This window comes from Panulirus ornatus, chromosome 18 (genome assembly GCF_036320965.1).
Source record: "Panulirus ornatus isolate Po-2019 chromosome 18, ASM3632096v1, whole genome shotgun sequence".
Taxonomy (NCBI): Eukaryota; Metazoa; Arthropoda; class Malacostraca; order Decapoda; family Palinuridae; genus Panulirus; species Panulirus ornatus.
In genome coordinates, this window is record NC_092241.1 from 45084726 (window position 1) to 45107178 (window position 22453).

The window sequence follows — 22453 nt, forward strand, 5'->3', positions numbered from 1 at the left end:
GTTTACCCCAGACGCCTCACATGCCCTGGTTCAATCCACTGACAGCACATTGACCCTGGTATACGACATCGTTCCAATTCACTCTATTCCTTGCACGCCTGCATGTTCAGGCCCTGATCACTCAAAATCTTTTTCACTCCATCTTTCCACCTCCAATTTGGTCTCTCACTTCTCCTCGTTCCCTCCACCTCTGACACACATATCCTCTTGGTCAATCTTTCCTCACTCATTCTCTCCATGTGCCCAAACCATTTCAAAACACCCTCTTCTGCTCAATCAACCACACTCTTTTCATTACCACACATCTCTCTTACCCTTACATTACTTACTCGATCAAACTGCCTCACCCAACATATTGTCCTCAAACATCTCATTTCCAGCACATCCACCTTCCTCCGCACAATTCTATCTATAGCCCATGCCTCGCAACCATATAACATTGTTAGAACCACTATTCCTTAAAACATACCCATTTTTGCTTTCCAATATAATGTTCTTGACTTCCACACATTCTTCAACGCTCACAGAACTTTCGACCCCTTCCCCAACCTATGATTCACTTCCACTTCCATGGTTTCATCCACTGCCAAATCCACTCCCAGATATCTAAAACACTTTACTTCCTCCAGTTTTTCTCCATTCAAACTTACTTCCCAATTGAATTGTCCCTCAACCCTACTGTACCTAATAACCTTGCTCTTATTCACATTTACTCTCAGCTTTCTTCTTTCATGCACTTAACCAAACTCAGTCACCAGCTTCTGCAGTTTCTCACACTAATCAGCCACCAGTGATGTGTCATCAGCTACAACAACTGACTCACTTTCCAAGCTCTCTCATCCACAACAGACTGCATAATTGCCCCTCTTTCCAAAACTCTTGCATTCACCTCCCTAACAACCCCATCCATAAGCAAATTAAACAACCATGGAGATATCACACACCCTTGCCGCAAACCTACATTCACTGAGAACCAATCACTTTCCTCTCTTCCTACACGTACACATTCCTTACATCCTCGATAAAAACTTTTCACTGCTTCTAACAACTTTCCTCCCACACCATATATTCTTAATATCTTCCACAGAGCATCTCTATCAACTCTATCATATGCCCTTCTCCATATCCATAAATGCTACATACAAATCCATTTGCTTCCCTAAGTATTTCTCACATACATTCTTCAAAGCAAACACCTGATCCACACATTCTCTACCACTTCTGAAACCACACTGCTCTTCCCCAATCTGACGCTCTGTACATGCCTTCACCCTCTCAATCAATACCCTCCCATACAATTTACCAGGAATACTCAACAAACTTATACCTCTGTAATTTGAGCACTCACTTTTATCCCCTTTGCCTTTGTACAGTGGCACTATGTAAGCATTCTGCCAATCCTCAGGCACCTCACCATGAGTCATACATACATTAAATAACCTTACCAACCAGTCAACAATACAGTCACACCCTTTTTTAATAAATTCCACTACAATACCATCCAAACCTGCTGCCTTGCCGGCTTTTATATTCGGCAAAGCTTTTACTACCTCTTCTGTTTACCAAATCATTCTCCTTACCCCTCTCACTCTGCACACCACCTCGACCAAAACACCCTATATCTACCACTCCATCATCAAACACATTCAACAAACCTTCAAAATACTCACTCCATCTCCTTCTCACATCACCACTACTTGTTATCACCTCCCTATTAGCCCCCTTCACTGAAGTTCCCATTTGCTCCCTTGTCTTATGTACTTTATTTACCTCCTTCCAAAACATCTTTTTATTCTCCCTAAAATTTAATGATACTCTCTCACCCCAACTCTCATTTGCCCTCTTTTTCACCTCTTGCACCTTTCTCTTGACCTCCCGCCTTTCTTTTATACATCTCCCACTCATTTGCATTATTTCCTGCAAAAATCGTCCAAATGCCTCTCTCTTCTCTCTCATTAATAATCTTACCTCTTCATCCCACTACTTACTACCCTTTCTAATCTGCCCACCTCCCACGCTTTTCATGCCACAAGCATCTTTTGCGCAAGTCATCACTGCTTCCCTAAATACATCCCATTCCTCCCCCCCTCCCCTTACCTCCTTTGTTCTCACCTTTTTCCATTCTGTACTCATTCTCTCCTGGTACTTCCTCACACAAGTCTCCTTCCCAAGCTCACTTACTCTCACCACTCTCTTCACCCCAACATTCTCTCTTCTATTCTGAAAACCCATACAAATCTTCACCTTAGCCTCCACAAGATAATGATCAGACATCCCTCCAGTTGCACCTCTCAGCACATTAACATCCAAAAGTCTCTCTTTCGAGCGCCTATCAATTAACACGTAATCCAATAACGCTCTCTGGCCATCTCTCCTACTTACATACCTATACTTATGTATATCTCGCTTTTTAAACCAGGCATTCCCTATCACCAGTCCTTTTATCAGCACATAAATCTACAAGCTCTTCACCATTTCCATTTACAATACTGAACACCCCATGTACACCCATTATTCCCTCAACTGCCACATTACTCACCTTTGCATTCAAATCACCCATCACTATAACCCAGTCTCGTGCATCAAAACTACTAACACACCCACTCAGCTTCTCCCAAAACACTTGCCTCTCTTGATCTTTCTTTTCATGCCCAGGTGCACATGCACCAATGATCACCCATCTCTCTTCATCCACTTTCAGTTTTACCTATATCAATCTAGAGTTTACTTTCTTACACTCTATCACATACTCCCACCACTCCTGTTTCAGTAGTATTGGAACTCCTTCCCTTGCTCTTGTCCTCTCACTAACCCCTGACTTTACTCCCAAGACGTTCCCAAACCATTCTTCCCCTTTACCCTTGAGCTTTGTTTCACTCAAGAGCCACAACATCCAGGTTCCTTTCCTCAAACATACTACCTATCTCTCCTTTTTTCTCATCTTGGTTACATCCACAGACATTTAGACACCCCAATCTGAGCCTTCGAGGTGGATGAGCACTCCCCCCGTGACTCCTTCTTCTGTTTCCCCTTTTAGAAAGTTAAAATACAAGGAAGGGAGGGCTTCCAGCCCTCTGCTCCCGTCCCCTTTAGTCACCTTTGACGACACGTGAGGAATCCTCAACACCACTATGCCATCTTTCCAAAGGTTTTACCCTTCCTATTATATCTCATCTAAATCGAGCCATCTAGCGCTGTTTCCTAAAACTTCCTGTTCTCTTATCTGGAGAGCTAAACCTCCTCATCCTATATCTTCTCTTTCCCTCCTTAATACATGCATTGCATTGGACAAAAAGGGCGAGATATATCTTACATAATCTTTGTTTCCAAAACTCCTACATGAGGAGCATTTTCCCTCATATGATAATTAAATTCCAGCTCTTTACCTTGTAATATCAGCATTTGTATACAATAATTTCAGTCAACCATTACCAGTGCATATCATTCCAGACATCTCTGCAGCACTGGTGGGGTTAGTCTGGACTCTCGCCTCATTTGGCATCTTCCATCTCTTGTCTTCTGACTATATTTTTGTTTAATCCTATCTTCCCTTGATTTTAGTCTGTGTAAATATCTATCAGTAATCACCTATTTGTATAGGAAGAGATACATCTATAAAGCCCTATCTCACGAAATTCATTCTCTACTATCATACAACTTATATTTCTGTATGTTGTCTCCATTATTACCCACATGCTTTGTCATTTTGCTCTATTCATCCACCTTCATAAACTATAAAAGTACTTCATTACATCTATTTTTTTTTTTTTCTTTTTTTTATACTTTGTCGCTGTCTCCCGCGTTTGCGAGGTAGCGCAAGGAAACAGACGAAAGAAATGGCCCAACCCCCCCCCATACACATGTACATACACACGTCCACACACGCAAATATACATACCTACACAGCTTTCCTTGGTTTACCCCGGACGCTTCACATGCCTTGATTCAATCCACTGACAGCACGTCAACCCCTGTATACCACATCGCTCCAATTCACTCTATTCCTTGCCCTCCTTTCACCCTCCTGCATGTTCAGGCCCCGATCACACAAAATCCTTTTCACTCCATCTTTCCACCTCCAATTTGGTCTCCCTCTTCTCCTCGTTCCCTCCACCTCCGACACATATATCCTCTTGGTCAATCTTTCCTCACTCATTCTCTCCATGTGCCCAAACCATTTCAAAACACCCTCTTCTGCTCTCTCAACCACGCTCTTTTTATTTCCACACATCTCTCTTACCCTTACGTTACTTACTCGATCAAACCACCTCACACCACACATTGTCCTCAAACATCTCATTTCCAGCACATCCATCCTCCTGCGCACATCTCTATCCATAGCCCACGCCTCGCAACCATACAACATTGTTGGAACTACTATTCCTTCAAACATACCCATTTTTGCTTTCCGGGATAATGTTCTCGACTTCCACACATTTTTCAAGGCTCCCAAAATTTTCGCCCCCTCCCCCACCCTATGATCCACTTCCGCTTCCATGGTTCCATCCGCTGACAGATCCACTCCCAGATATCTAAAACACTTCACTTCCTCCAGTTTTTCTCCATTCAAACTCACCTCCCAATTGACTTGACCCTCAACCCTACTGTACCTAATAACCTTGCTCTTATTCACATTTACTCTTAACTTTCTTCTTCCACACACTTTACCAAACTCCGTCACCAGCTTCTGCAGTTTCTCACATGAATCCGCCACCAGCGCTGTATCATCAGCGAACAACAACTGACTCACTTCCCAAGCTCTCTCATCCCCAACAGACTTCATACTTGCCCCTCTTTCCAAGACTCTTGCATTTACCTCCCTAACAACCCCATCCATAAACAAATTAAACAACCATGGAGACATCACACACCCCTGCCGCAAACCTACATTCACTGAGAACCAATCACTTTCCTCTCTTCCTACACGTACACATGCCTTACATCCTCGATAAAAACTTTTCACTGCTTCTAACAACTTGCCTCCCACACCATATATTCTTAATACCTTCCACAGAGCATCTCTATCAACTCTATCATATGCCTTCTCCAGATCCATAAATGCTACATACAAATCCATTTGCTTTTCTAAGTATTTCTCACATACATTCTTCAAAGCAAACACCTGATCCACACATCCTCTACCACTTCTGAAACCACACTGCTCTTCCCCAATCTGATGCTCTGTACATGCCTTCACCCTCTCAATCAATACCCTCCCATATAATTTACCAGGAATACTCAACAAACTTATACCTCTGTAATTTGAGCACTCACTCTTATCCCCTTTGCCTTTGTACAATGGCACTATGCACGCATTCCGCCAATCCTCAGGCACCTCACCATGAGTCATACATACATTAAATAACCTTACCAACCAGTCAACAATACAGTCACCCCCTTTTTTAATAAATTCCACTGCAATACCATCCAAACCTGCTGCCTTGCCGGCTTTCATCTTCCGCAAAACTTTTGCTACCTCTTCTCTGTTTACCAAATCATTTTCCCTAACCCTCTCACTTTGCACACCACCTCGACCCAAACACCCTATATCTGCCACTCTGTCATCAGACACATTCAACAAACCTTCAAAATACTCATTCCATCTCCTTCTCACATCACCACTACTTGTTATCACCTCCCCATTTACGCCCTTCACTGAAGTTCCCATTTGCTCCCTTGTCTTACGCACCCTATTTACCTCCTTCCAGAACATCTTTTTATTCTCCCTAAAATTTACTGATAGTCTCTCACCCCAACTCTCATTTGCCCTTTTTTTCACCTCTTGCACCTTTCTCTTGACCTCCTGTCTCTTTCTTTTATACTTCTCCCACTCAATTGCATTTTTTCCCTGCAAAAATCGTCCAAATGCCTCTCTCTTCTCTTTCACTAATACTCTTACTTCTTCATCCCACCACTCACTACCCTTTCTAAACAGCCCACCTCCCACTCTTCTCATGCCACAAGCATCTTTTGCGCAATCCATCACTGATTCCCTAAATACATCCCATTCCTCCCCCACTCCCCTTACTTCCATTGTTCTCACCTTTTTCCATTCTGTACACAGTCTCTCCTGATACTTCTTCACACAGGTCTCCTTCCCAAGCTCACTTACTCTCACCACCTTCTTCACCCCAACATTCATTACATCTATATATTTCATAATTTTGTAAGTTTCTTGCTTAAGAAATGTTCTTGCTTGAAGAAATGTTCACTGTCTACATCATATACCCGTTTTAAAGACTCAAAGGTTGTGATCACGTCACCTCTCTCTTCTCTCTTCCAAGGTCGACACATTAAAAGCCTCTTCTGGACCTTTTCTATTAACTCTATGAGCTTCATTTGGTGCACTGACCAAACCTGAGAAATATACTCAAGTTTTGGCTTCATGTATGATATGAACAGCTCGGTAAATGCTATAAATTTGCCAGAAGACAGTTTGTCTCCTTTACTATTCTGCAAAAATGGGACACTGGCGACAGGTTAAGCGAGGGTAAATCAGTCCCTCTCTTCCTCGTATGTACCCTGACTTGTTGGTGCAAGGGGTTACTGGATCATGAACAGGTTAGGATCCTGGACCCTGTTCATAATTCCATCTGTTCATAAGTCAGAAAATATAGACATGCATAAAATTAGAATAAATACCAATACCTATTCCTGACTGTGATAATGTATTAGATGTATTCTGAAGAAAATATGATCAGCAGAACATCATATTAAGCAAAACGGTGAAAAACGATAGTTCCGAAATTCATACAAAAGAGCAATCAACTACGTGTCAGACTAGAAATTAAAAATTGTTTTTAAAGCCCTTTCACAGGTACAGGTATTCATAAGTCAGATGCTTTTAACCCGTGGATGCATAAAAGGGTCATATTGACTTAAGCAGTGCCAAAACCAACGTTTTTCATTTGAATGCTCGAAAGATTCACACCTTATGACTTTTCATACTTTATCATTCTCTTTCAGTGAATGCCTTTGCCACTCTCAAAAATTTTGATTTAATGTGTTATGGATCAGTTTACGATCAATGCATGAATGGAGTCTAACTGACCCTAAGTTATCTATTTGAAGCTCAAGGGTAAAGGGGAAGAGTGGTTTGGGAAGGTCTTGGGAGTAAAGCCAGGGGTTAGTGAGAGGACAAGAGCAAGGGAAGGAGTAGCACTACTCCTGAAACAGGAGTTGTGGGAGTATGTGATAGAATGTAAGAAAGTAAATTCTCGATTAATATGGGTAAAACTGAAAGTTGATGGAGAGAGATGGGTGATTATTGGTGCTTATGCACCTGGGCATGAGAAGAAAGATCATGAGAGGCAAGTGTTTTGGGAGCAGCTGAATGAGTGTGTTAGTGGTTTTGATGCACGAGACCGGGTTATAGTGATGGGTGATTTGAATGCAAAGGTGAGTAATGCGGCAGTTGAGGGAATAATTGGTATACATGGGGTGTTCAGTGTTGTAAATGGAAATTGTGAAGAGCTTGTAGATTTATGTGCTGAAAAAGGACTAGTGATTGGGAATACCTGGTCTAAAAAGCGAGATATACATAAGTATACGTATGTAAGTAGGACAGATGGCCAGAGAGCGTTATTGGATTATGTGTTAATTGACAGGCACGCGAAAGAGAGACTTTTGGATGTTATTGTGCTGAGAGGTGCAACTGGAGGGATGTCTGATCATTATCTTGTGGAGATTAAGGTGAAGATTTGTATGGGTTTTCAGAAAAGAAGAGTGAATGTTGGGGTGAAGAGGGTGGTGAGAGTAAGTGAGCTTGGGAAGGAGACTTGTGTGAGGAAGTACCAGGAGAGACTGAGTACAGAATGGAAAAAGGTGAGAACAATGGAAGTAAGGGGAGTGGGGGAGGAATGGGATGTATTTAAGGAATCAGTGATGAATTGCACAAAAGATGCTTGTGGCATGAGAAGAGTGGGAGGTGGGTTGATTAGAAAGGGTAGTGAGTGGTGGGATGAAGAAGTAAGATTATTAGTGAAAGAGAAGAGAGAGGCATTTGGACGATTTTGCAGGGAAAAAATGCAATTGAGTGGGAGATGTATAAAAGAAAGAGACAGGAGGTCAAGAGAAAGGTGCAAGAGGTGAAAAAGAGGGCAAATGAGAGTTGGGGTGAGAGAGTATCATTAAATTTTAGGGAGAATAAAAAGATGTTCTGGAAGGAGGTAAATAAAGTGCGTAAGACAAGGGAGCAAATGGGAACTTCAGTGAAGGGCGCAACTGGGGAGGTGATAACAAGTAGTGGTGATGTGAGAAGGAGATGGAGTGAGTATTTTGAAGGTTTGTTGAATGTGTTTGATGATAGAGTGGCAGATATAGGGTGTTTGGTCGAGGTGGTGTGCAAAGTGAGAGGGTTAGGGAAAATGATTTGGTAAACAGAGAAGAGGTAGTAAAAGCTTTGCGGAAGATGAAAGCCGGCAAGGCAGCAGGTTTGGATGGTATTGCAGTGGAATTTATTAAAAAAGGGGGTGACTGTATTATTGACAGGTCGGTAAGGTTATTTAATGTATGTATGACTCATGGTGAGGTGCCTGAGGACTGGCGGAATGCATGCACAGTGCCATTGTACAAAGGCAAAGGGGATAAGAGTGAGTGCTCAAATTACAGAGGTATAAGTTTGTTGAGTATTCCTGGTAAATTATATGGGAGGGTATTGATTGAGAGGGTGAAGGCATGTACAGAGCATCAGATTGGGGAAGAGCAGTGTGGTTTCAGAAGTGGTAGAGGATGTGTGGATCAGGTGTTTGCTTTGAAGAATGTATGTGAGAAATACTTAGAAAAGCAAATGGATTTGTATGTAGCATTTATGGATCTGGAGAAGGTATATGATAAGAGTTGATAGAGATGCTCTGTGGAAGGTATTAAGAATATATGGTGTGGGAGGCAAGTTGTTAGAAGCAGTGAAAAGTTTTTATCGAGGATGTAAGGCATGTGTACGTGTAGGAAGAGAGGAAAGTGATTGGTTCTCAGTGAATGTAGGTTTGTGGCAGGGGTGTGTGATGTCTCCATGGTTGATTAATTTGTTTATGGATAGGGTTGTTAGGGAGGTGAATGCAAGATTTTTGGAAAGAGGGGCAAGTATGAAGTCTGTTGGGGATGAGAGAACTTGGGAAGTGAGTCAGTTGTTGTTCGCTGATGATACAGCGCTGGTGGCTGATTCATGTGAGAAACTGCAGAAGCTGGTGACTGAGTTTGGTAAAGTGTGTGAAAGAAGAAAGTTAAGAGTAAATGTGAATAAGAGCAAGGTAATTAGGTACAGTAGGGTTGAGGATCAAGTCAATTGGGAGGTAAGTTTGAATGGAGAAAAACTGGAGGAAGTAAAGTGTTTTAGATATCTGGGAGTGGATCTGGCAGCGGATGGAACCATGGAAACGGAAGTGGATCATAGGGTGGGGGAGGGGGCGAAAATTCTGGGAGCATTGAAGAATGTGTGGAAGTCGAGAACATTATCTCGGAAAGCAAAAATAGGTATGTTTGAAGGAATAGTGGTTCCAACAATGTTGTATGGTTGCGAGGCGTGGGCTATGGATAGAGTTGTGCGCCGGAGGATGGATGTGCTGGAAATGAGATGTTTGAGGACAATGTGTGGTGTGAGGTGGTTTGATCGAGTAAGTAACGAGTAAGTAACGTAAGGGTAAGAGAGATGTGTGGAAATAAAAAGAGCGTGGTTGAGAGAGCAGAAGAGGGTGTTTTGAAATGGTTTGGGCACATGGAGAGAATGAGTGAGGAAAGATTGACCAAGAGGATATATGTGTCGGAGGTGGAGGGAACGAGGAGAAGTGGGAGACCAAATTGGAGGTGGAAAGATGGAGTGAAAAAGATTTTGTGTGATCGGGGCCTGAACATGCAGGAGGGTGAAAGGAGGGCAAGGAATAGAGTGAATTGGATCGATGTGGTATACCGGGGTTGACGTGCTGTCAGTGGATTGAATCATGGCATATGAAGCGTCTGGGGTAAACCATGGAAAGCTGTGTAGGTATATTTGCGTGTGTGGACGTATGTATATACATGTGCATGGGGGTGGGTTGGGCCATTTCTTTCGTCTGTTTCCTTGCACTACCTCGCAAACGCGGGAGACAGCGGGGGAAAAAAAAAAAAATGTATTTTGCTTTGTCGCTGTCTCCCGCGTTTACGAGGTAGCGCAAGGAAACAGAAGAAAGAAATGGCGAAACCCACCCCCATACACATGTATATACACACACGTCCACACACGCAAATATACATACCTATACATCTCAATGTACACATATATATACAAACACAGACACATACATATATACCCATGCACACAATTCACACTGTCTGCCTTTATTCATTCCCATCGCCACCTCGCCACACATGGAATACCATCCCCCTTCCCCCTCATGTGTGCGGGGTAGCGCTAGGAAAAGACAACAAAGGCCTCATTCGTTCACACTCAGTCTCTAGCTGTCATGCAATAATGCCCGAAACCACACCTCCCTTTCCACATCCAGGCCCCACACAGTTTTCCATGGTTTACCCCACACGCTTCACATGCCCTGATTCAATTCACTGACAGCACGTCAACCCCGGTATACCACATCGATCCAATTCACTCTATTCCTTGCCCGCCTTTCACCCTCCTGCATGTTCAGGCCCCGATCACTCAAAATCTTTTTCACTCCATCTTTCCACCTCCAATTTGGTCTCCCACTTCTCCTCGTTCCCTCCACCTCCGACACATATATCCTCTTGGTCAATCTTTCCTCACTCATTCTCTCCATGTGCCCAAACCATTTCAAAACACCCTCTTCTGCTCTCTCAACCACGCTCTTTTTATTTCCACACATCTCTCTTACCCTTACATTACTTACTCGATCAAACCACCTCACACCACACATTGTCCTCAAACATCTCATTTCCAGCACATCCACCCTTCTGCGCACAACTCTATCCATAGCCCACGCCTCGCCACCATACAACATTGTTGGAACCACTATTCCTTGAAACATACCCCTTTTTGCTTTCCGAGATAATGTTCTCGACTTCCACACATTCTTCAAGGCTGCCAGGATTTTCGCCCCCTCACCCACCCTATGATTCACTTCCGCTTCCATGGTTCCATCGGCTGCCAGATCCACTCACAGATATCTAAAACACTTTACTTCCTCCACTTTTTCTCCATTCAAACTTACCTCCCAATTGACTTGACCCTCAACCCTACTGTACCTAATAACCTTGCTCTTATTCACATTTACTCTTAACTTTCTTCTTTCACACACTTTACCAAACTCAGACACCAGCTTCTGCAGTTTCTCACATGAATCAGCCACCAGCGCTGTATCATCAGCGAACAACAACTGACTCACTTCTCAAGCTCTCTCATCCACAACAGACTTCATTCTTGTCCCTCTTTCCAAAACTCTTGCATTCACCTCCCTAACAACCCCATCCATAAACAAATTAAACAACCATGGAGACATCACTACACCCCTGCCGCAAACCTACATTCAGTGAGAACCAATCACTTTCCTCTCTTCCTACACGTACACATGCCTTACATCCTCAATAAAAACTTTTCACTGCTTCTAACAACTTGCCCCCTACACCATATATTCTTAATACCTTCCTCAGAGCATCTCTATCAACTCTATCATATACCTTCTCCAGATCCATAAATGCTACATACAAATCCATTTGCTTTTCTAAGTATTTCTCACATACATTCTTCAAAGCAAACACCTGATCCACACATCCTCTACCACTTCTGAAACCACACTGCTCTTCCCCAATCTGATGCTCTGTACATGCCTTCACCCTCTCAATCAATACCCTCCCATATAATTTACCAAGAATACTCAACAAACTTATACCTCTGTAATTTGAGCACTAACTCTTATCCACTTTGCCTTTGTACAATGGCACTATGCACGCATTCCGCCAATCCTCAGGCACCTCACCATGAGTCATACATACATTAAATAACCTTACCAACCAGTCAACAATACAGTCACCCCCTTTTTTAATAAATTCCACTAAAATACCATCCAAACCTGCTGCCTTGCCGGCTTTCATCTTCCGCAAAGCTTTTACTACCTCTTCTCTGTTTACCAAATCATTTTCCCCAACCCTCTCACTTTGCACACCATGAGTGTTATCTTCTAAATATGAGCAGTAAAAAATACATAATTATTGTAATAATGCAGGACTATGGTATTTAGTTAGAAATGCTCTAATAAAGAAAAATGTAAGCAATAAATAAATGTTTTATTTCAGAACATTAAACGTATAGAATATCATGAACAATTCTCGTTTGATAAGCAAGTGCTTAGGTCTCACTGTAAGGGTTGCGTCGGTACCACAGTAACTTCTGGCTGTTTCACATCACATTGCTGTACCTCTAAAATGTCTCATCAGAAAAATTTGAATGATGAACAAATTAAGGATCTATTAGCAAATAGCAACATAAAAGAATGAATTGGATGATATAAGTGATGAGGAATTTATATCTCCTCTTGGCAACACTTCAACTGACAGTTCTGATACAGATAACAGTGCTGGATTCTGATCTATCTGGGGTTAAAAGAAAGACAGACGACCTTTGTGGAGATACACAGATTCTGTTCTGGATGAGCTATTCTTTCAATTGTGCAATGTTGTGCTGCATGTTTGTTGCAGCTACTGTGGTACCAGGGTGCTGTGATGTGACTGTGAGGTTGTCTGCAAGCAAAAGGATCTTCATGCTGAAGTTTGCAAGAGGTAATGGGATGTCATTAAGAAATAATAATAAGGGTTGGAGAAAAAGCTGCTCCTAAGGGATCTCCATAGCAGAGATTCTGTTTTAGAGGTGCAGCCATTGTGAATGACTCTGCCAAGGTGCTAGCAATGAAACTGGCCTTCACTTTTCATCTCCATAGTGGAGGATGGTTTAGCATCTTTTGTGTTGGGAAGCGTCAAGAGTAACTGCCGAATGCTTTGTTAATGTGCATTTCCATAAGTACTGTTCTGATAGGGAGCTGTTGGTTGATGCCAACTAGAATTTGTTGTGAGCTCAGTGTAAGGTGGTGGAGTTGTTGGATATGAAGCTTCCTCAAAATTTCCTCCATTTAAATTTTCATGTCCCTCCACAATGCTAAACCTATTAACCTTGCTTTGGTTCATTCACTTTCAATTCCTCCTTTCTCACACTCTTCCAAACTCAATTGTCAACTTCAGTAGTTTCTCACTTGAATCTGCCACCAGATCAGCAGTGTGTCATCAGCAAACAACAACAAACTCACTTCCCAGGACCCCTCCTCCCCTGCAGACTGCATACTTGCCCCTTTCTCCAAGACTTTTACATTTACCTCACTCACAGACCCCACCCATAAACATCAATAGTAACAACAACTACTCCTGCTGCAGAACAACCTTAACTTGGAACCACTTACTCTCTTCTCTCTGCTAATACGCAGACTTTACACACTTGATAAAAACTCACTGCTTCAAGTAGTTTTCCTCAAGGCATCTCTATCAACCCCATAATATGCTTTCCCCACCGTTCTTCCCCGGTCTGATGCTCTGTACATGCCTTTACTCTCTCAATCACTATCCTCCCATACAACTTAACAGGTCCCCTCAACAAACTAATACCTCAGTAATGTAAACAATCACCATCATACCACATGCCTTCATATAATGGCACTATACATGAACTTTGCCAATCCTCAGGCATCTTAATTAAACTCAACTACAATCATCTCCCTTCTTATCAAATTCAAAAACATTACCATCCTTTACTCTCTCAATAACTATTCTCTCATACAACTTAACAGGTCCACTCAAAACTAATACCTCTGTAATGTAAACAATCACCATCATACCACTTGCCTTCATATAATGGCACTATACATGAACTTTGCCAATCCTCAGGCATCCTAATTAAACTCAACAAAAATCATCTCCCTTCTTATTAAATTCAAAAACATTACCATCCACTCTAACCACCTTGCCACATTTCATCCTGTGTAAGGATTTCACCAGAACACTCTCCTTGACTCTAACTTTATATACCACCCTGACCCAAACAATCTACATATGCCATCCTAAAATCAAACATGTTCAATAGTCCTTCAAAATGTTTGAAGGAATAGCAGTTCCAACAATTTTAAATGGTTATGAGGCATGGGCTATAGATAGGGTTGTGCGAAGGACAGGGATGTGTTCAAAAAGAAAGGTTTGAGGCAGTATGTGGTGTAAGTAGTCAGACCAAGTAAGTAATGAAAGGGTAACAAAGATCTAGTGGTAATAGAAAAGGAGTGGTAGAGAGAGCAAAAGAGGGCGAGTTGAAATGGTTTGAGTAAAAGAGGGCGAGTTGAAATGGTTTAGAGTTATAGTAAACCCTCGATTAAATAAACTAACTGGGGGGACGGGATGTACGTTAATGCTGAACGTCCGTTAAATCAAATGGAACCTATTTCTGTGCAACATTTGAGTTCACAAGCTTCCTTTTAACTCCTTTATTGCTGTAGGGGTTCAATGCGTGGTAATATAATTGGGCGGTGCGCATTTGACAGCATGGGAACACTCGCCGGGCAGTAGGAGGCAGGAGTCTGACTGAGATAGAGGTGATGCCACCCCTCTCAAGTGAAAGTGAGGACAGACTACCTACTTTCATTGCACCTCTTACATAGCACAGCGAGTAAGATTCAAACCCATGCAGGAAAATCCCAAGAAATTGCAAGGCTACTCAACTTTAGGAGATAGGGCACACCCAAAATCATCTCAGATGGGGGAACCAATCTACAACACCAAGGAGATGGAAGGTTTCTACAAAAAATGGGAATCATGGCCCAAATCTCCTTAGCCCACTTCCTCCATGGAAGCAGCAGTAAAGGCAGCCAAACCAAAGTCACATACACCCCCAGGTTTTGCTGATCCCCACGATACCCACAGGTCAATGTTAGCCCCCACCAGCAGCAGCTTCACCCCCAGTTACGGCGACACCCAGCCTAAGGCAGCAGCACTCTCACCATGTGAGATGCCACCCTCTCACCACGTGAGATGCCACCCTGCAAACTTCCAAGACTACGTTTATGGTGGCTCCTGTGATGAGTGAAAACACTACTTTGTGGCTCCTGTGAAGTGAAAACACTAAATTTTTGTCATTTTTGTTCTGCTCGCATGTAAAGAAAGTGTACTGACGCTAAGCAATGATTTGTGTGCATAATTGCCAAATGCTTTGCTGAATTATAGTTTCATTTTCTTTTGTTTTGGTTTTGTTGTAACAAAATGTGACATTTAGTGTCCAAAGTCTCATGAGGGGATGTAGGGTTTAGTGTGTGCTACAATAGTTGGGCAGCAGGCACCTGGCAGCGTGGAACATTCGTCAGGCAGTTGGAGGCAGGAGTCAGACTGAAATAGAGGCGATGTCACCCCTTTTCTGTGAGAGGATACTTCTTCATAAAGTGAGGATGGACTACTTGCTTTCATTGCACTTCTTACAATCACTTGAATCCTTTTACAATAGCAAGGATACCAAAACAAGTGCAATATGAAATAAACATGGTGCGGAGTTTGAGATTTATGACATTCATGTTCTTTATCATTAATTAATGTATTGTATTATTTGTCCGTTAAATCTGACATCCATTAAATGCTATTTATTTGTCCGTTAAATCTGACATCCATTAAATGCTATGAAATTTGGAGAGGATGAGTGTTTAGAAGCTGACTAAGCAGAAATACATGTTACAATTGGAAGGAACAAAGAAAAGGGGAAAACCAGAACAAAGGTGGAAGAATGGAGTAAAAGACCCACTTAACATTCTGGGTCAAAACATTAGAGTGAGAAGAGAGTAAGGGATAAAATAACCAGTATACATGAGGCAATATGCTGTCAATGGGGTGAACCATATCATATGTAGCAGTGAAGAAATACATGGAAAGGTCTGTGGGGCCTGGTCATGGATAGGGGGCTTTAGTTTCAATCCATTAAACATAACAGCAAGGGAGTGAGTGTGAGTGAATCAAGCAATTTCTATGTCTGTTCCTGGCCCTACTTCATACAAGAGGAAAAAATAGGTTATAAAAGGAAAGAAAGATTTATTTTCTACACACTCGTTTGCTACTTCCCACATTACCGAGGTAGTGTCTGGAACAAAGAAAATGTCTCATTCACACTCATCCATTCTCAAGCTGTCACGTGAAATGCACAAAAACTGCTGCCTTCATCCATAACAAGGCTTCATAGACCTTTCTGTGGTTTCCGGTGAAGAGAGTGAATGAGTATTTTGAAGAAGTACTGAATGTGTTTGATGATGGTAAGATGTAGGGTGTTTGGGTTGAGGAGGTTTGCAATGTGAGAGAGGCATGGCAAGTGGTGTGTTTAATTGGGAAAAGGTATAAAAGCCTTGTCTAAGACGAAAAATGCGGCAAGGCAGTTGAAGTGGCTGGTATTACATGAAAATTTCTTTACAAGGTGACTGTTTAGTTGATCAGTTAAGTCTTGATTAACAATGTGTCTAAGGATCATGGTGAGGTGCCTGAAGATTGCTAGAATGCCTGTAGAGTGCCAGTGTATAAAGGCAAGGGGGACAAAGATGAGTGTTTGAACTGCTGAGTCATAAGTTTGTTGAGTGTAATGTTAAGTCGTATTGTAGAGTGGTGGCATGCCAAGAGAATCAGAATGGGGAAGAACAATGTGGTTTCTTTGGTGGTACACTATTAATGGATCAAATGTTTGCTTTGAAGAATGTGAGAAATACTTAGAGAAACTAGACTTTGTTCATGGCAGTTACGAATCTGGAGAAAACTGATATGAGATGCATTGAGTAAGGTGCTGTGAACACATAGTGTAGAAGGAAAGCTATAGGCAGATATGATTTTTTATGAAAAGTAAGGTATGTATATGAATAGGCTAAGTTGAGGGTGGGTTTGCAGTATGGGGTAATGTAATGTCACCATGGCTGAATAATCTGTTGAGGGTGGGTTTGCAGTAGGGGGTAATGTAATGTCACCCTGGCTGAATAATCTGTTTATGGATGCAGTGGTGAGAGAGGTAATTGCAAGGGTCTTGAAGACATAACAGGTAAACAGTCTGCTGGAGGTGAGGGGGTCCACAAGGGGAGTCAGTGTCTGTCTGATGATAAGGCACTGGTGGCAGATTCGGGATACTGCAGAAGCTGGTGTCTAAGTTTGGGAGTGTGCGAAGAGAAAAAGTCTGAAGGTAAATCAATATAAAAGTGCGAGGGTAAATTAGAATAAAAGCTGAGACTTGCACGATGTAAACAAAGAAGAACTTGTTGCTGCAAACTGTGTAGTGGGATGGCGAGAATACTGCATGAGGACCTAAGCAAACAAATACGAAAGACATCAGAAGCTGCTTACATCACTACCAAAGAAAACATTAACAAAGGTCTGGTTTCATCTGCTGGTCACATCAGGCAGTGGGGATCACTGCGAACAAGTGGAGGTAGCAAGACAAGCAATTAAATCAGAGAGCAACACGCCAAGGTGTCCGACCGAGGTCACCGTCACTTGCTGGGGAATATGGTCCTGCCGAATGCTGGAATCAGTATCTCCTGAGGAAGACCAATGAACGGTCAAAACGTTGAGGTATGTCTCAGCTCTAACCAAATTGTTTCCATACCATCCTGTTTTCCTTATTTGTCATGATGGATAATAGATAATGAGATATCTTGGGGATGGGACCAAAGTCTAAACTAAAAGAAAAAAAATCCATTTGTTTCACATATACCTTATACACAAAGCCTGAAGGTAATCTATTGAATATCTTTTTAATAATTTTGTGCATGAAACAAAGTTTGTGTAACACTGAAACATCAGAAAGTTAAGGTGTCACAATCTCAGCTTTTTTAAATAGTTTTTTCTTAAATGTTTCCTCCAGAGTTATCTGCCTCATTAACAATGGTATTTGTCTTATAAGTCTCTCTTGATTCTATTAAATGACATGATTTCTTGTTATGAATGCAAGCTGCTCCAGTCCTTCAATATGGTCATCACCTATTCTTATTATGTCTTCTATAGGAACTTTCTCTGCAGTGTTAAGAAAGTTATATTCAATGTCTCTTATCATGATTACCTTGATTCAGAAACATTTCAGCCACTTCACTATCAGTCAGTGAATAAACAACTGTAGACTCATAATCTGCAGGTCATTTTGATATTTTCATAGCATTATCTTTGTATCACAGAGCAGAGGATAAGCAAAAAACAGTGAGTAATGCATGTAGGTCTGGCAGTGAAGATGGTTTGTAACAAACTGGCACCAACAGAGCATCAGAGCCCAGCATGGGCAAGTGAGGTCAAGTGTGGAATTTTCTACTTGAAAAGTCACATGCTGCTCAAAAAGTTTTGGATTTTGGAATATTTCAGATTTTCAGATTAGGGATGCTCAACCTGTAATGTAATATACTACATAAGTGTGTGAGGATGAAGAGTGTGGTTGAGAAAGCAGAAGAGGTTGTGCTGAAATGGTCTGGACATATGAAGAGAATGAGTGAGGAAAGATTGACATAGAGGATATATGCGTCTGAGGTGGAAGGATCAAGGAGAATTGAGAGACCAAATTGGAGATGGAAGGATGGAGTGAAAAAGAGTCTGGATGATTGGGGCCTGAACATGCAGGAGGGTGAGAGGTGTGCAAGGAATATCGTGTTGTCAATGGAATGAACCAGGGTATGTGAAAAGTCTGGGGTAAGCCATGGAAAGGTCTGTGGGGCCTGGATGTGGAGAGGGAGCTATGGTTTCAGTGCATTACACATGACAGTTAGAGACTGGGTATGAACAAATGTGGTCTTTTTCATCGTTTTCCTGACAATCCCTCACTGACGCGGGGGTGGCAATGCTGTTTCCTGTGGGGCAGGGTGGCGTCAGGAGTGGATGAAGGCAAGTATGAATATGTAAATGTGTTCATATGCATGTCTGTGTATGAGTATGTATATGTACATGCATTTATGAATATATGTGTGTATACGAGTGGATGAGTCTTTCCTCTTCTATTTCCTGGCACTATCTTGCTGACATGGGAAACAGCAATCAAGTATAATAAAAAGCAAAAAATAAAATAAAAACATATTTTACTTTTCTAAAAGAAGGAACACTGAAGAGGGACAGATGAGAATTTTTTTCCTCTAAAGCTTATTCTTGTGTTCTTGACACTACCTCACTAACACGGGAAATGACAAAAAAGTATGAAAAAGAAGTGTTGACGGATGAGGAGCTGTGGGAGGTTCATGAGGGTCTACAAAGCAAGTAAACTGTTGTTTGCTAATGATACAGCACTGGTGGATAATTTAAGTGAGACTACAGAAGTTGGTAACTGAGTATGGAAGAAAGTGTGAAAGGGGAAAGCTGAGAGCAAATGTGAATAAAAGTAAGCTTCTTCAGTTCAGCAAAGTTGAGGGACATGTTAGCTGGGGTAAGTGATGAAGTAATTGTAATTTAACCGAGATGAAATTAATTACAGAAATATTGTAATTGTAAATCAAATTCTATTGTAATTGTAATCAATTTCACAATTAAGTGATCAAGTAATTGTAATTCAATTGTAATTGTGACAGGTGAGGAAAGTGGTACTGGAAATCTTGTAAATGCAAAGGTGGGCAAGCAGTACTTTTACAGTACCAGCAGCAGTACTGGTACTGGTCCAAAATATAATGGTGGAAGCAGTAGCAGTATCCCTGGGGATAGGGGAGAAAGAATACTTCCCACGTATTCCCTGCGTGTCGTAGAAGGCGACTAAAAGGGAAGGGAGCGGGTGGCTGGAAATCCTCCCCTCTCTTTTTTTTTTTTATTTTCCAAAAGAAGGAACAGAGAAGGGGCCAGGTGAAGATATTCCCTCAAAACCCAGTCCTCTGTTCTTAACGCTACCTCGCTATCGCGGGAAATGGCGAATAGTATAAAAAAAAAAATAAAAAAAAAAAAAAAAAAAAAAAGTAGCAGTATAATTCATAAAAAGAACAGCCGGTAATGTAGCAGTACTTTCTTGTTATCAACCATTAGAGTCCACCCTACTGGTCACTATACCCTACCCAAACAAAAATATCAGTCTGATAATAACAAAAACAATACATGATACGAACTCTGAGGTGAATAATGCAACTGATCTTTTGTCCCAGAAAACGTAGAGTATGAAAATCATGCCAGTGGAGAGTTCTGCCTTAAAGGAGCTTGTGATCGTCTTCGAACCTTTACACGAGACCATGTAAATTGTGGAGGGGCAGAATGTGACCATATCTGCTATTGGACCAGTAATTCAGGGACTTAAATACTCACTGAAGAATCTAATTCATAACACCCAATTACAATACTGTGAACAACTGGCTAAAGTCCTATTGGACTATGCAAAGAAAAGGTTGGATCCATATGTGGAAAAGAGAGATGTTCAAATAGTGGCTTTTTTGCATCCTAGGTTTAAACTGGACTGGCTTCCGTTACAAGAGCAGAAGGAACAAGTGTTGGTATATGTCAAGGAAATGCTTGAAGAATTGGAAGTAGTTCAGGAGGGGTTAACATCAACAATGGACAAAAAAAGTAACAAGGATGATCTAGCAGAAGGATTATCTGAATCAAAAAGACTTTTCTTCTTCATACAAAAATTTTCAATGAAATTTCAAAATCAACAGGGATCAGAGGGAAGCAGTGTCAGTGAGTCTTTTGTTAAAGCAATATGTAAAGGAAGGAACTCTTGTCATTTTCAAGAAATCCAAAGCTATACTGGAAAGAAGTGTCCCAAACTTTGCATCCACTGAAGCATCTTGCAAGAGAGGTGATTAGATGTACTGCTACGTCAATGTTATTGATAAAGTGCAGCAGTGTATTGTTTGAATAACTGCCAGCATTTTAGTTAGCATCTGCAACTTCTACTAAAATGAAATCTTTATTTCTTTCCAAAATAGTTTGACACTTGTTTGGAAATAAAGGTTAACATTACTATGCAAAATTAGCGTTATATTCTTATTATATCATTTCATATTGCTTTGTTGCTGTCTCCCACATTAGCGAGGTAGTGCAAGGAAACAGACGAAAGAATGGCCCAACCCACCCACATACACATGTATATACATACACGTCCACACACAGACATATACATATATACACATGTACACAATTCATACCGTCTGCCTTTATTCATTCCCATTGCCACCTCGCCACACATGAAATAACAACACCCTCCCCCCAAATGTGCGCGAGGTAGCACTAGGAAAAGACAACAAAAGGCCACATTCGTTCACACTCAGTCTCTAGCTGTCATGTAATAATGCATCAAAACGACAGCTCCCTTTCCACATCCAGGTCTCACAGAACTTTCCATGGTTTACCCCAGACGCTTCACATGCCCTGGTTCAATCCACTGACAGCACATTGACCCCGGTACACCACATCGTTCCAATTCACTCTATTCCTTGCACGCCTTTCACCCTCCTGCATGTTCAGGCCCCAATTACTCAAAATCTTTTTCAATCCATCTTTCCACCTCCAATTTGGCCTCCCACTTCTCCCTGTTCCCTCCACCTCTGACACATATATCCTCTTTGTCAATCTTTCCTCACTCATTCTCTCCATGTGACCAAACCATTTTAAAACACCCTCCTCTGCTCTCTCAACCACACTCTTTATTACCACACATCTCTCTTACCCTTTCATTACTTACTCAATCAAACCACCTCACACCACATATTGTCCTCAAACATCTCAATTCCAGCACATCCACCCTCCTCACAACCATATAACATTGTTGGAACCACTATTCCTCCAAACATATCCATTTTTGCTTTCCAAGATAATGTTCTCAACTTCCACACATTCTTCAACGCTCCTAGAACTTTCGCCCCCTCCCCACCCTATGATTCACTTCCGCTTCCATGGTTCCATCCGCTGCCAAATCCACTCACAGATATATAAAACACTTTACTTCCTCCAGTTTTTTCCATTCAAACTTACCTCCCAACTGACTTGTCCCTCAACCCTTCTGTACCTACTAACCTTGCTCTTACTCACATTTACTCTCAGCTTTCTTCTTTCACACACTTTACCAAACTCAGACACCAGCTTCTGCAGTTTCTCACACAAATCAGCCACCAGCTCTGTATCATCAGTGAACAACAACTGACTCACTTCCCAAGCTCTCTCAACCACTACAGACTGTATACTTGCCCCTCTTTCCAAAACTCTTGCATTCACCTCCCTAACAACCCCATCTTATGAACATGAATTTCTCCAAATTTGGGAAATTGTAATTACAACTGCAATTGTAACATTTTTTGTGGTAACTGTAATTGTAATGTAATTCCTATTCCCAAATGTATTCGCAATCATAACTAAGGAAAAATGGAAAGCATTTGTAATTGTAAATGTTGTATGGTTGCGAGGCATGGGCTACAGATAGGGTTATACGTAGGAGGGTGGATGTGCTGGAAATGAAATGCTTGAGGACAATACATGGTGTGAGGTGATCTGATCAAGTAAGTAATGTAAGGGAAAGAGA

The 22453-nt window shown here is 41.6% G+C and overlaps 1 protein-coding gene and 1 long non-coding RNA gene across 9 annotated transcripts in view; both read right to left on the minus strand.

Moving 5' to 3' along the window:
* Positions 1-22453, minus strand: part of CNBP (CCHC-type zinc finger nucleic acid binding protein) — a 439472-nt gene that overhangs the window by 280492 nt on the left and 136527 nt on the right. The window lies entirely within an intron of this gene.
* On the minus strand, positions 1025-8700 carry LOC139755046 (uncharacterized). Its single transcript, XR_011714020.1, has 2 exons — positions 6137-8700; positions 1025-3743 (listed from the first exon to the last, which is right to left on the minus strand). It is a non-coding gene; the product is annotated as an uncharacterized lncRNA (long non-coding RNA).